General features: G+C 39.9%; 1 protein-coding gene across 2 annotated transcripts in view; it reads right to left on the bottom strand.

Moving 5' to 3' along the window:
* Positions 1–4,445, bottom strand: part of LOC110345671 (endogenous retrovirus group K member 10 Gag polyprotein-like) — a 38,146-nt gene extending 33,701 nt beyond the window's left edge. For both annotated transcript variants that reach the window (XR_015453491.1, XM_087217362.1), the window contains exon 1: positions 4,246–4,445. The gene's annotated coding sequence lies outside the window, so the exon portion shown is untranslated. The remainder of the gene's footprint in view (positions 1–4,245) is intronic.
* Positions 4,446–15,233: the final 10,788 nt, after the last annotated feature.

The raw sequence follows: 15,233 nt of genomic DNA, 5'->3' as shown, positions 1-15,233 counted from the left end.
TTTTTTTTAACAGACACATTACTATTTTTTAATATAATGATAATTATATCAAAATTTTGTACATGGTAAAATATGGACCTTATAATGATCAAAAGTTTCCAAATTTCTGTACTTGCTACATGTTAAGGTCAAAATATAAGTTAAGGATTTGGTTTTTTTGGGGGGGGGGGGTTGTTTTGAATTCATATTAAATTTTTTATTTAAAGGCTGTAACATGAAAAAAGAAGAACAAAACACAGATTATATTATGATGATCAAGTCAGTGTCCTACATGACAAAAATGAAAACAAATGTATACAGTAAATATACCAGTGCTGAACACAATACTTGAAATTTAACCCAAGCTACATATGCACAAAATGATCTGATTATAGGATTATGCAAAATAAATTTTTTTTAGAACACCAGAATGTCAACCATTCCAACTATAAACTGATTTATTCCCCTAAAGAGTATTTTGAGACAATTTCTATATGACATGAAAAGAACTGACATAACACTTAAATACTACAAAAATAGTTGAAAATATATTTGTAATGCAGTTCTCTACAAAATATACAGTTAATCTTATTACTTAAAAAATTGAAAAGCAAAAGACCACCCTGAATAATGACAAAAACCTCAACAAAGAAAAATGCTCATCATTTGGATATCATTGGCAGAAAACTGATAAGATTTTGTTAAGGGGAACAAGGAAGGTATCTAATGAAGTCATTCATGTAAAATTTGTTCAAAAATGTTCATAAAGTTGTAAATTTCTGCTTGTAACATCTTACAATATTATACCATGAACACACTTTCTGCTATTTAACTGGAGGACAAAAGAGTATCTTGAAGAAAGTGTTTCTCAAAATGAGGTTCAAAAGCCCAAAAGAATTCTAATGTGGATTCAGTAATAAACATGGTAAACACACACCCTGGGTGATTATTCTATATTCTGAAATTCCCAATGGAAAAGAGCAACACTTAAAACCAAGATCCTAAACATATTTCTGACATGTTAGAATTCTCTATAAGTTTATGTTGTGAATACTGTTTTTGTTTTAAAACAAGTTCCAGGCATTAAGAGAAACATACATGCCTTGGAAATGAACACGTGTATATCTATAAACATTTTTCTCTGATGTTTTCATTAGTTTCAAACTAAATTATATGAAGAAAAGATAATACATGACTACAAGCTTTGGAAAAGTAATACTTCTCATGAAATGGGGCATCCAAAAAAGATTAGAAGACAATTTATTAAATGTTTACAAATCTAAATCATTCTGAATTCAAAATTAGATTGTTAACTAAAATTAGGATGGTATATATCATCCTTCTGTTTTAGTATCATTTTTATGCCAAGGATTTGAAAGGTAACCATCATCATCTAAATGTAAATAAGTTATAATGGTACAATCTTAGTTTAATTTAATTTGTTAATGATCTAGTTTCAAATCTAGAACAATCTAAAATTTGTAAACATTCAAGAAACCATCCTTCAACCACCCTCAGATGCCCCATTTCATGAGAACCATCACCCCTCCAAAGCTTACAGTTGTATATTGTATTTTCTTCATATAAAAAAGATACAAGTATATGCATTTTAATTCAAAATTGTTGCTATGCTTTGGATTTTCCTGAAGACTACATAAACGGAGCCCAAAAGGTACAGGTAATATGGTTGGAGGGAAACTAGCATAGATAAGATATTTTACTGAAAAGACAAGTTGTTTTCTTGAGTCATAAGTAAAAAGAAAAAATATTAGGCATTATGTCCCACTCAACAAATGGAATGTATATACAAGTGTGGTTAACAAGTGTTAACCTCATTGTTATTTAAATCAGTTCATAAAAATCTAATCTATGAACAAAAAATTCCATATTCTCTACTATAGACTGTAAGAATCAAGTATTACATCTAAATATAACTTCAAACAATAAATTAAAATTAGCTTCCAAACAACTCTGAAATGGCTAATTCTATCCAGACTGGTAACAAGTTTCTCCAAGCATTAAATGGCAACATAAGCAAAATGCATAGTTGAAAAATGAGGATCAGACCCCTTCTTCTTCATACATCATAAGATGATTGATATACTCAAAACCTGCAAATTCATATCCATCAAGCTTCCTCAAGATGTCATTATCATCTGGGGTGAGCCAGACAGGTTGGTTAATAAATTCAGGAGCAAAGTTGTCCAAACAGAATCCCTCAGAGATATTTGGTTTAAATGGAGGCACCACCTGCTTTTGCTCCATCATGTCCCAGTCCACATTTTGAAAGAATGGATGCTCCTGAACATCAGCAAAGCCCCTGTGAGGATGACAACCCAGTCATTCTTTTGGGTCCCTGTTCAGAAAACCTCTAGGATACTTGCACCTTGGACAGACAGACAACGAGGTATGAAAATGTCTCCAAAATTTCTTGGAAGAGATTCTCAATTGAGTCTTCATAAGGGTTATCAGGACATTCATCAAGATGGAATGGAGACTCCCCGATCATTATCATATACATCAGTACTCCAAGAGCCCACCAGTCTGCACTGAAACTGTAATCTTCCTCTCTTATAATTTCTGGAGCCACAAAATGAGGAGTGCCACAGAAAGTGCAGGTTGTGTCTCCTGGCTGTAAGCCTTCCTTACTCAAGCAATAATCAGTGAGGTTTTTTTTTTTTTTTTTTTTTGGTACTGGGGATCAAACTCGGGTCCTTGTGCTTGTGCAACAGGTGACAAAACCACTGAGCTAAATCCCCGGCCCAATAATCGGTGAGTTTAATGTGCCCTTCTGAGTCCAGTAATACATTTTCCATTTTTAAATTTCTGTGAATTATTCCTTGATGATGAAGATAATTGACTGCTAAACTTATTTCTGCAGAGTAAAACCTGGCATGTTCTTCAGGAAGTGTGCTTTGTTGCTGCACATGAAACAGTAGATCTTCCCCCACTGACATAGTCTAGAACAAGGAACAGTCTGCTTTCTGTCTGGAACCATGCATGAAGTGCAACTAGAAAGGGACAATTGGATGTCTTCTGTAGAATGTGCCTCTCTCTCTGTACCCAATGACTGTAGAAATGGTCTTTTTTCACTGCTTTCATGGCATACATATAATCTGATTTTTTCAGTTGGACTAACAGTATTTTCCCATAACTCCTCTGCCAATCATGGGGAGCAAGTCAAAGTCCTCAAGAACTAGATCAGATGAAGCTTTGCCACCTTCATGGTGCTCCCTGCCTCATTGTCTTCATCAATTTGTTCTAAAGCTTCATTAGTTGAAAGGTTATGTGGGATTGCTGTGTGTGCAGGGTCTGAAGCCATGGATGATGGATCGACTGGCACCATGGGCTCTGATGGTAAAGAATGCTGCCCACATTCAATTGTGACAAGTTTGTGGCACTTCTTGTGAACTGAGAGTTTGCAATTGGTGCACTTATACACCTGGTGGCCAAGTCCCCCTACACACCCTGTTCAGACAGCACAGTGAGCTTGCCTGCTGAAGTGTTTGGCCTGAAAAGTGTGGCCATTTGCATAATACAGCTTTCTCTAGTGGTTTGCAGCTTTGTTGTGGATGGATTTCTCTCCTCCTGGACAAGGCACTTTAGGATGTTCTGGTATACAAGGCAATGAATGAATTAAGACCTCAGAATCTTTCTTTAGCTCAGAAAGCCTAATGGCCTCTTCTAACTCCAACTGAGGTGACACAGTATATGGGTCTCCTTCCTCGTCTAACCAGTCTGTGGTGAAAAGCTGTTTATTGTCCAAACACCACACATCTCAATCTTTATCACACAGGCCCTCAAAGTGGATGGAATTCTCAAGAGATCTTGTCATGATGTCTCTTCCCAAAATCAGGGCCAATTGGGTAGAGGTGTGGGTGGTGGATGTGCCTGAGAAGGAGGGACCATAGACAGGTTGGCTTCCCAAGGAAACAGACAGTCAGGGCTCAGAGAACAAGAGTGGCCTGACTGCCTGCAGGGACCACACTGGCCATTCTGCAAGGCTCTCTGTGAAGTTGTTTCCAATAGTGGTGGCCAGGCCTGAATGGATGTACACCAGGCTTCTCAGTGTCTCTCAGGGGCTGGTGACTATGACTTGGGTCTCCCCCCCGCCCCGGACTTTGACTGTCTAGGTTTTCTGTGCCTGGCTCTGGTGAGACCTGCTCAGAGCTACTGGGTGTTTCTGGGCCTGGTGATACTTGCCCTGTGCTCTTCCCAGTTTCTGTGCCATTAGTATTTGGTCTTAGGGAGACTTCACTGGGGTACCTTGATTTTTGGTAGGTCACTGGTGGTCACTCCTGGGGAGACCATCCCTGGGGTATCTGTGACAGTCATGAAGCATCTGGATGGAGTCAGCTGTCTTCTTAATCTTTCACAGATACTTTCTCTACCTGGGGTCCTGAGGCTGTGGCCTCTTGAAGTGGAGAAGCAGCTCAGCATGTTCGCTATTGACTGTCTCTGGCCAAGTGAGCTTGGAACACAGCTGTTACTAGATTGTGACACCCATTAACAAGGGTTCCAAGTTCTGTTTGGAGATGTTGCCAAGGAAGTGAGCTCATGTCTTAGTGTTCCTTAACCTGAGTCTCCATGTAATAGAAAAGCCTATAGCCCTGTAGGGATAGAGACCCCTAGGCAGGGAGAGATGAGCCACTCCACAAAGGAGTTCAGATAGCTAGGGTTAATCACTCATAAAAAGCTGACAGTCTGCTGAGGTTTCACCTCCTCTTCATGCTGTAACCTGCAAAGATTAGTTTGCTAAGATCAAAAGGAAAAAGAACTTTGGCCCTAAGATATAAAGGGCCCCTGAAAAGACCCTTCCCTGTTGTCCCTAGTAATGAGCTAAGTTAATCATTAACCAATCAAGTAGGGGTGCCCTCAGCCCAGATGCAGGATAGGCCCTATTATAAAACCAGCATCTTGAGCCCCCCTGCAATGGTGGCTCCGTTTCAGGCACCCCTGCCCATCTCTCTGAGAGAAGGCAGCTGTACTCTTGCGTGCTTGCTGAATAAAAGTACAACTTTGATTTTACATTTTTGTTCTCTTTCTGATTCTTCCACAACCTTCTGCATCATCAGGAGAGTCAGGCCCAGGACTGTGGGGACTCTCCCCCTGTCTCCACCCATGACAGCCATTTTTTCTTCATGCTAAATAAATCAGTGGCTACTTAGTTATTTTTATCTAAGTATCTATGAATACTTTTATCTATTTATCATCTGTTAGTTTTTCACTTTTGCATTACTGGGGCTTGTACTCCGCATCTCCTCAGTGAACTATATCCTCAGACATTTTACTTCAGATACCCAGTAAGGGTCTCACTAACTCACCAAATTGGTCAGGCTGGACTCCACCATGTGACCTTCTTCTCTCAGCTGTCCAGAGTGCTGAGACTGCAGTCACACACCATCCTGCCTGATTCAGTGTGCAACTACAGTGGTCTGGGGTGCCTTCATTGCAGAAATTTTCTTCACTTTTCCAATGGGCTTCCCTTTTCATCAAGGAGCTGGAGAGATGCCCTCTTTCTGTTGTTCATTTCTGCTCTATCTTCTGGAGCTCAGAACAATGTCCTTTATGACCCCCTGTGCCTCTGTGCTGTGGACCCAAATACTGTCTCAGCGCAGACACTGGGGTGCGGGGAGAGTGGTGCTGCTGGCACCCACGCAGCTCACCTCCTCGGCACTGTGGGGGGCAGCGCTCTGCTCCTCCAGTTTTTTGCTGTTTTGCACTGTGAAGTATATCTGAGGATTTTATGTGGCTATGGTGTCCCTAGGCCTACTCTAGAAAGCTGTATAACAAATTTCTTCCATGTGAGGGTCAACCTGATATGAGCAACATTGAGCTATTTAAATCTTAATTTCAGGCTCTGCAAAGAGGTGAAACTGAAGAAGATAGCTTGTACAGGACAGTCCCCTTCAAAGCACCACTTGTTTACCCTTCATGACTGTGCAGCCAGCTGGGAGCACCAGAGTTTATCAGGAAGAAAGTATCAAGTCATGTGTTGCCAGCAAATTGTTAACTACTTCCAGATGTGGTGGAGGATGCTTGTAATCCCAGCATCAGGAGACTGAGGATATGCATTTGAAGTCAGTCTCAGCTACATACTGTGTCCAAGGCCAGCCCGAACTACATAGCAAGATCCTGTGCATGGGGCTGGTGTGGCTTCCACACCTCCATCACAGGGGCCCTCTGATGTCAAGCAGCACAGCTCCTTGTCCTCCTCTCACTCCCAGATCCTGATGTCTTCACAGAAATCAGCATCCTGTTTCAATTACCACTGCCTAAGGAACCATCTCAGAATATAAAGACTTCAAATATCTTTGATATTAGGGATCATGAGTCTGGTTGCATCATGGCTTCTTCAGCTGACCCTGCCTACATCATTCTTGGAGCAACATTCCATTAATGGACATTCTCAGTAGTATCCTGTAAAAGAACATCTACAAGACATTGATGGATACTATCGCTGCTGTGCATGATGAGAGGCACAAATCTTTCTTGCTGAGATCAGAAATAAGGCAAAGATTTCTCTTACAATTTTTCTTCAATATCACATTAGAAATTGTAGCTGTGCCTCAGAGCTGAGCCCGGTGGCCACTGGATGCCAAGGCCTGAGCACCTGTGTGTGGTGGCAGGAGTGCCATGGACTCCCGCTGCAGCCGGTGTGTTCATCGGGGGGCCAGTACCTTCAGGTGCATGGCTGGCATTCATTGTTGCCCCCTCTCAGCCATGACTCCAGTCCCTGAAGGTCAAGAACAAGAAGCTGAAGGAGGGTGTAGAGCCCAGCAGCCCTGGTGGCAGTAAAGAAGTCACTGAGACAGAGGGTGCCGGATGAGCTCAAACGCTGCTACCACAGCTTCTGTCTGCTGTGGGAAAGTTAAGGTTTTGGTAACTTGATAATTACAGTAGTACATTGGTTCACGGACTTAATTCTTTCCACAGTTTTAGTTGCAAACTGAATTGGAGGGTGACCGTGCAGTTGAGCAACGTGTCTGGGAGTAGGACCTGCGCAAGCTCCAGGCTGCTGCACACCACCTTGCCCTAGACTGGCACCTCTGCCTGCTGCTCCCTCAGGGCCATCCATCTTGCTTGCAGCCCATCTTGGCACAGCCTCCTCCAACTCCTCCACCTCCTCCACCCAGCAGGGTGAACAGCGCAAGCCATAGAAGGAGCAGCAGCAGTGGCACTGGGAGAGCTCCATGCTATAGGCCCGGCCTGCAGGCCAAGAGGGGGGGCGCTGGCCTAGCGGGCGGCCTTGGAGCGCATGCAAGAGGGCACGCAGGGTGGGCTGGGCTGTGTGTGGGGCCTCCAGGTGGCTTCGGAGCAGGCCCTCCTCAGCTCTGACATGCTCCTTTGTCTGTGGCCACTGCGCTCAGCCTTGGGGAGCCACAGAGTCATGGCTGCCATGTCCCAGCACCACTGCACAGCCCCGTGGGAGCACCGCCTCTCAGCCACGCCCCTGTCACATTCTTTTTTTAAAAAGTAAACGAAAACATAAAATCTCATACTAGCAAGTTATAAACTTCTGGTTGGACGCCCCCACCCCGCTGCCCCACTAGCTGACAGCTGGGCCTAATGGAGTGGGCGGGGCCGAGTGGGGCCCAGCTGTTGCAGGCTGACCAGGAACTGCTTGCTCCCGCTTGCTCCACCAGCTTTCCACCAGCCACCAGGACAGGGTGAGGAGGACCACCACCCCCCCCGGGGGCAGGGCCACCAGCTGACAGCTGGGCACCTCCAACAATACTCCCCCCTCCCCCGCCTTACTTGGTTACACACTGAAGAGGCACAGGGGGACAAAAGCCATTGTCCTGAGCTCCAGGAGTGAACAACAGAGAGAGTGCCTGTCTCAGGCTCCCTGATGAAAACAAGCCCACTGGAAAAGTGAAGGGAACCTCTGCAATAAAGGCACACCAGACCTCCATGATTGGTAAGTTGGAGGGATTATCAGCTCCCATCAGAAACTGGACTTTCTTCAGGGGAAAAGCAGCTGAAACCTGCAGTAGAAACTTGCAGAGTGCAGCCCCTCAGGAGCACAGGGAGCTCAACTTGGGACTTGCAACCAGAAATCTGCCTGAATCTCATGGGTCTGGGACTAGCTTACTGAGACTCATTGACTTATAACTGCACACTGCTGCCCACATTCTGTATTGCAACAGCAGAGACATATCTTGAAGGAGGCCCTTTATTTTTTAAAGGTGATAGCTTAATAACTACCTCAAATTGTCATTCTTTAAGAGGTATTTGATTCTATGGTGTTGCTGCCTGTATGACTTGGGCTAAGATGTCGTGATTGATCTAAACAGTTTTCCTTTCTGGTATAATGAAAATGAGACAGCCTCAGAGTCATTAGAGACTCAAAAACTAAAGACCAGCTATATCTGGTAGACACCTCTGAGAAGTAATAATTCCATAAGGGTTTTAAATAGACCAACAAAGATACTTACAATAAACAACATCATAATATCAACCCAGGAACTAAACCAGGGACAGTACCAAAAACAAAAATGAGAAGGCATTTAAGCAAGTTACAAACCTAGACTTCCACCCCACAAAAGACAATTTCTAGGGGAAATGAGGTGCAAAAGTCTGATAATCAACCACCTGGATACCCTGAACTGATAGCACAGGAACTAACAAAACAGATGAATGAGGCTCTAGAAAAATTCAAAGCAGAAATAATCTCCCAGATATCCACAGAGATAGTGAGCAGAGTGAAAGACATGATTAGAGGATCTAGAACAGAAACAGATTTAAAAAAAGATGAGCTCAGAAACATGCTGGAAGCCAGGAATACCCAGCATAAGAAAGAAATGGAAACCATGATCGCCCAACATAAGAAAGAAATGGAATCCTTGAAAAAGATTCAAACAGATATTCAGGAGATCAAAAACTCCACTCCAAGTATCCACAGCAGATTAAGGGAATCTGAAGATAGAATATCAGATATAGAAGACAGGATCACAGTTAGAGATGATGAAAACAGCGATTTCTTAAAAATAGTAAGGGACCACAAGAAATCAACCAGACAACTGCTAGACGATGCAAAGAAGAATAACATAAGATTGATAGGAGTCCATGAAAAAACAGGAGAAAGCACAATTGATATAAAAAAAACTGTTCACAGAAGTAATAGTGGAAAACTTCCCAGACAGAGGTAGAGAATTGGACATACAGATAAGTGAGGCATATAGAATTCCAACTAGCCATGATCAAAAAAAATCTACATCTAGACGTATAATAGTCAAGATCCCAGAAACCCAACAGAAAAACAAAATCCTACAAGCAGTTAGAGAAAAGAAACAAATCACCTACAAAGGAAAGCCCATCAGAATCACAGCAGACTACTCAACACAAAACCTCAAATCAAGGAGAGCCTGGAGTGAAGTATTTCAAGCCCTAAAAGAGAATAACCTCCAACCTAGGCTGTTGTATCCTGCAAAATTATCTTTCAAAATCGATGGGGAAATTAGATACTCACATGAAAAATAACACCTGAGAAATTCCATGAACACCAAACCAGCACTACAAGCAATTCTAAACAATATCCCAGAAAAAGGCAATGAAGGTCACAACTCCATGAGGCCCAACAGAGGGAAGCCACCAAGCAAGGTAAGACACTAAAGGGAAAGGGGGGAAAAATAAGAAATAAAAGAGCCAACAGAAGTAAAAGATCATGACAAGGATAAATCAATATCTATCAATTATAACCCTCAATGTTAATGGCCTCAATTCACCAATCAAAAGAAATAGACTGGCAGAATAGATTAAAAAGGAAAATGCAACAATATGCTGTATACAAGAAACACACCAAACTCAAAAAGAAACTCATAGACTGAAAGTAAAACGATGGAAAACAGTTCTCCACATGACAGGAACCCACAAAAAAGCAAGGGTAGCAATATTATTTGCAGACAAAGTAGAGTTCAAACAAAAACTAATTAAGAGAGACAAAGATGGTCACTACATCCTTGTGAAGGGAACAATCCAAGAGGAACAGATGACAATCCTAAATATATATGCACCAAATATAAATGCCCCCAACTATGCAAAACAAATATTAATAGACATGAAAAAACAAACACTAACTCAATTGTAGTGGGGGACCTCAATACCCCACTATCACAAATAGACAGGTCATCTACACAAAAAGTTAACAAGGAAATTCTAGAACTGAACAAAGCTATTGAACAAATGGACTTAATAGATGTTTACAGAGTGTTCCATCCCACAAAATCAGAATACACATTCTTTTCAGCTGCACATGCGTCATTCTCCAGAATAGACCACATGCTAGCTCATAGGACATGTCTAAGTAAATGTAAAAGAACTGAAGTTACACCCTGTATATTATCAGACCACAGTGCAATAAAATTGGAGATCAATAACATGAAAAACTGCAAAACTCCCACAAACACCTGGAAATTGAAGAATACCCTCCTGACCAACCAATTGGTCACAGAGGAAATTAAAGAAGAAATTAGACAGTTTCTACAAGTAAATGATAATGCCAGTACAATGTACAGGAATCTATGGGACACAATGAAAGCAGTTCTATGCAGGAAATTCATAGAAGTGAATTCCCATATTAGGAAAACAGAGAGAACTCAGATAAATAATCTAAAGCAGAACCTCAAACTCCTAGAAAAAGAAGATAATAACAAACCCAAAGCCTGCACAAGAGAGGAAATTATAAAGATCAGAGCAGAAATCAATGCAATGGAGACTAAGAGAATGATAAAAAAAATTAATGTATCAAAGAGTTGGTTTTTTTGAAAGAATAAATAAAATCGATAAACCTTTAGGCAACCTTATCAAAAAAAGGAAAGAAAAGGTGCAAATACATGCAATTAAGAATGAAAAAGGGGAAGTCACAACAGAACCAGCAGAAATCCAGAGGATCCTCAATACCTACTTCGAGAACCAGTACTCTAATAAAATGGAAAACACAGAAGAAATGGACAGATTCTTAAATACATATGAATTGCCAAAGTTAAATGAGGATATAGAAATTCTAAACACCACAATTACAATGAGTGAAATTGAAAGTGTCATAAAAAATTTACTAACAAAGAAAAGCCCAGCTCCTGATGGCTTCATTGCTGAATTCTACAAGACATTTAAAGAAGAACTAATGTCATTACTCTTTTAATTCATCAAGGAAATTGAAAGGGAAGCAATACTTCCAAATTCATTCCTCGAAGCAATTGTTACTTTGATTCCAAAACCAGGGAAAGACCCAACCCAGAAAGAGAACTACAGGCCAATCTCCCTAATGAACATAGATGCAAAAATCCTCAACAAGATACTGGCAAACAGAATACAGAGGGTCATCAAGAAGATCATACACCCTGACCAAGTCAGATTTATCCCAGGGATGCAAGGATGGTTCAACATATGTAAATCAATAAATGTAATACACTATATTAACAGAGTCAAGGACAAAAACCATATGATCATCTCAATAGATGCAGAAAAGCCATTCAACAAAATCCAACACCCATTCATGATAAAACCCTACAGAAAATTGGAATAGAAGGTCTTTATCTCAACCTGATTAAGGCTATCTATGAAAAACCAACAGCCACCATCATACTAAATGGTCAAAACCTGAAAACTTTCATGCTAAAATCAGGAACAAGACAAGGATGCCCACTATCATCACTCCTGTTCAATATAGTTCTGGAAACATTAGCCACGGGAATTAGAAAAGAGAAAGAAATAAAAGGAATAAAGATAGGAAAGGAAGAAGTTAAACTCTCATTATTTGCTGATGATGTGATTCTTTACATAGAAGATGCAAAAAACTCTACGAAAAGACTTCTGGACTTAATTGACAGATTCAGTAGAGTAGCTGGATATAAGGTCAACACTCAAAAAAACAATAGCCTTCTTATACACAAAGAGCAGACTCATTGAGAGAGAAATTAGGGAAACAATTCATTTTACAATAGCAACCAAAAAAATGAAATATCTAGGAATCAATCTAACAAAGGAAGCAAAAGACTTCTATGGTGAAAACTACAGCACCCTGAAAAAGGAGATCGAGGAGGATATAAGAAAATGGAAAGATATCCCTTGTTCCTGGGTAGGAGGAATCAATATAGTGAAAATGGCCATACTTCCAAAACTGCTATATAGACTTAAAGCAATGCTGATTGAAATTCCAACAATATACTTCACAAAGCTAGAGAAAACAATCCAAAAATTCATTTGGAACCAGAAGAGACCTAGAATAGCAAAAGCAATTCCGGGCAACAAAGACATGGCTTGGGGTATCACAATACCCAACTTGAAGCTATACTACAAAGCTACTGTGATAAAAACAGCATGGTACTGGCAAAGAAACAGACCTGAGGATCAGTGGAATATATTAGATGATGCAAAAACAACTTCAGACATACTCAGCCACCCCATCTTTGACAAAGGAGCCAACCACCATCATTGGAGGAAAGATAGCCTATTTAATAAATGGTGTTGGAAAAACTGGATTTCAACCTGTCAGATATTAAAACTAGACCCATATTTATCACCATTCACTAAACTGAAATCTAAGTGGATTAAAGATGTAAATATTAAGACAGAAACACTAAACTTGCTGGAAGGTAAGTTAGGTAGAACTCTTGAAGATATTGGCATAAAGACTTTATGAACAAAACCTCAGTAGCATGGGAACTAGCAGAAAGAATCAACAACTGGGATTTCATCTTATTGAAAAGCTTTTGCACTGCAAGAGAAACCACCAACAGAGCTAACTGACAACCTACAATGTGGGAAAAAGTTTTTAGCAGCTGTAACTCAGACAAAGGGTTACTATCTAGAATATATAAAGAATCGAAAAAAAATCAGACCCCCTAAATTCAGACCCAATTCAAAAATGGGCATTTGAAATGAACAGATATTTCTCAGACAAAGAAGTAAAAGCAGCAAATAAACATATGAAAAATGTTCAACATCACTTGTCATTTGAGAGATGCAGATGAAAACAACACTGAGATTCCAACTCACCCCAGAAAGAATGGCTGCTATTAAGAAATCAACCAATAACAAATGCTGGCAGAGGTGTGGAGAAAAAGGAACCCTTCTCCATTGTTGGTGGGAGTGTAGACTGGTGCAACTACTGTGGAAATCAGTGTGGAGATATGTGAAAGAACTAGGGCTGGAGGTGTCATTTGACCCAGCTATTTCTCTGCTGGGGATCTTCCCAAAAGAATTAAAACAAATCATACCACGGAGATGTATGTGTACCCATATTTATTGCAGCACAGTTTGTAAGCTAAAGCTTGGAAACAGCCCAAGTGCCCATCAACTGGAAACTGGATAAGGAAGATGTAGGGTTTTTTTTTTTATAAAATGGAGTACTACTCAGCCATAAAGAATGAGAAACTAGAGTCATTTATAGCTAAATGGGTGCACATTGAGGCCATACTCTAAAGTGAAATAAATAAGACTCACATGTGTAAATACTGAATAGTTTCTCTAGTGTGAGAAACTGAGAAAGTAAATAAGGACTAAAAGGATTAACTAATAATTGATACTTTGAAATAGGAAAAGGTCCAAAGGTGTAGGGGTGGTGGGAGGGGAAGGGGAAAGGAAAGAATGGAAAGGAAAAATTATGAGAAAAGAAAAAAATGGAAATGAAGTATGTAAATAGGGAAGGGTTTAAGGGTGAAGGGTGCACAGTTAATGGGGAAAAAATGAGAACCAAGATACATCATGTACAGGTACAAGCACCCAAAGATAAATGTAAATGTATTGTGTACCTAAAATGTACCAATAAAGGAATTTAAGAAAAAAAAATAAACTTCTGGTTATGCAATGTCAAATTAAAAATTGGTTATACCTCTTTTCTTTGAACCCACACTAAAATTTCAGTAAGGTAATAAAAGTATCATTATTCTATAAAGAAAAAGAATAAGAGTAGGAACAACAGAACATTAGTGATGTTAAGTATTATTTGGAAGCAGGAGATATCTTTAAAAATCTGAAAAAACGATTAAAAAGAAAGAGTAAGAAAATAATAAAGATAAGAATTAGGAGTATTTAATAAAAACTGCATATCTATCAGATATATGACTATTCCAGAAAATAATGAAAGCAAAAAAAATGTGAATTAGAAAAGGACTAATTCAGAAACATTTCTGGGGAATAAAGGATCAGACTGAAAGGTCAGTTAGTGGCCCAGATTGATTGAAAAGAGGTCTACTGCAAGCAAGGTTCATCATTATAGAAATAAGCCAGAAATTACTGTAATTTTAAAAAGCAACACTGGGACCTAAAAGATAATAGAACACTGTCTGGAAAATTCCAAAAGATGTGGTTTTACTTTAGAATTATATACCAGTCAATCTAGCAATCAAACACCAAGTTGGAATGAAAACAGTTTTAGGCATTTAAGCTTTGGGAAAGAGGTGGGGAGAAAGAGGGGAGAGAGAGAAAAAAATGAAGAAGAAAATAATTAAACTCCTGTATATTTTTCCTCAGGAAAAATATGCTCCACTAGAATTGGTTGTTAAAAGAAAGCCCCAGCAAACAGATAAGCCCAATACCAGAAAGTAATGAAGGAAATTCCAAGTCTCCTCCAGGCTGCAAGCAGGGAGAGCAATTCTGTTAGGAGAGGGAAAGAAAAGGACCCTAGGATGAAAGCATTTACTGGGACAAAAAATACAGGGAAGAGGGACCAAGAAGGAAAGGAAAATGGGGAAGCCAAAAGGAAGGAAGAAAGAAATGTGTCTGCATAGCTTAGTTGTCAGAACTAAGACCTCTGTCAAAATAACTTTATTCTTTTTGCCAAGTAACAAGGCTGGAAACTAATAAATAATGTCACTCTTTAAGAAATTCCTGGAAGCCAATTTATCTATGCAAATAATTTTTCATTTTGCCAAACAGTACTTCAGTTAAAAAAAGAAACAAGTGAGCCATTCATTTATCAAATAATACTATTCTTACCAGGACTCTCTTCAAGAATATAGTATTGTCCCATTATTCTAACCAATGTTTTTCTCTTAACATTGTCCATGCACAGAAAATTCCCAACTTTACACCACTTGAGACTAAATTCCAAAGTTCTATATCCTGCACTACATTCTCTTTTCTGAGATACTATAACAGTACCAAGGTAGTCTTCTCTGTTGTGGTGATCTTCCTTCCAGTGTAGGCTAAATAAATACATCATGTGTGTATGAGGTGGGCAGGTAGGGAACCATTAACAGCTGAGTGAACAAAGCAATTATATCATATAAGACATTTGATCACATAGAAAT

The sequence above is a fragment of the Heterocephalus glaber genome, unplaced genomic scaffold (assembly GCF_053883595.1).
Source record: "Heterocephalus glaber isolate CG9 unplaced genomic scaffold, H.glaber_assembly_v1.0 deba00001461, whole genome shotgun sequence".
NCBI classification, from domain to species: Eukaryota; Metazoa; Chordata; class Mammalia; order Rodentia; family Bathyergidae; genus Heterocephalus; species Heterocephalus glaber.
This window is presented reverse-complemented; position numbering and strand designations above follow the sequence as displayed.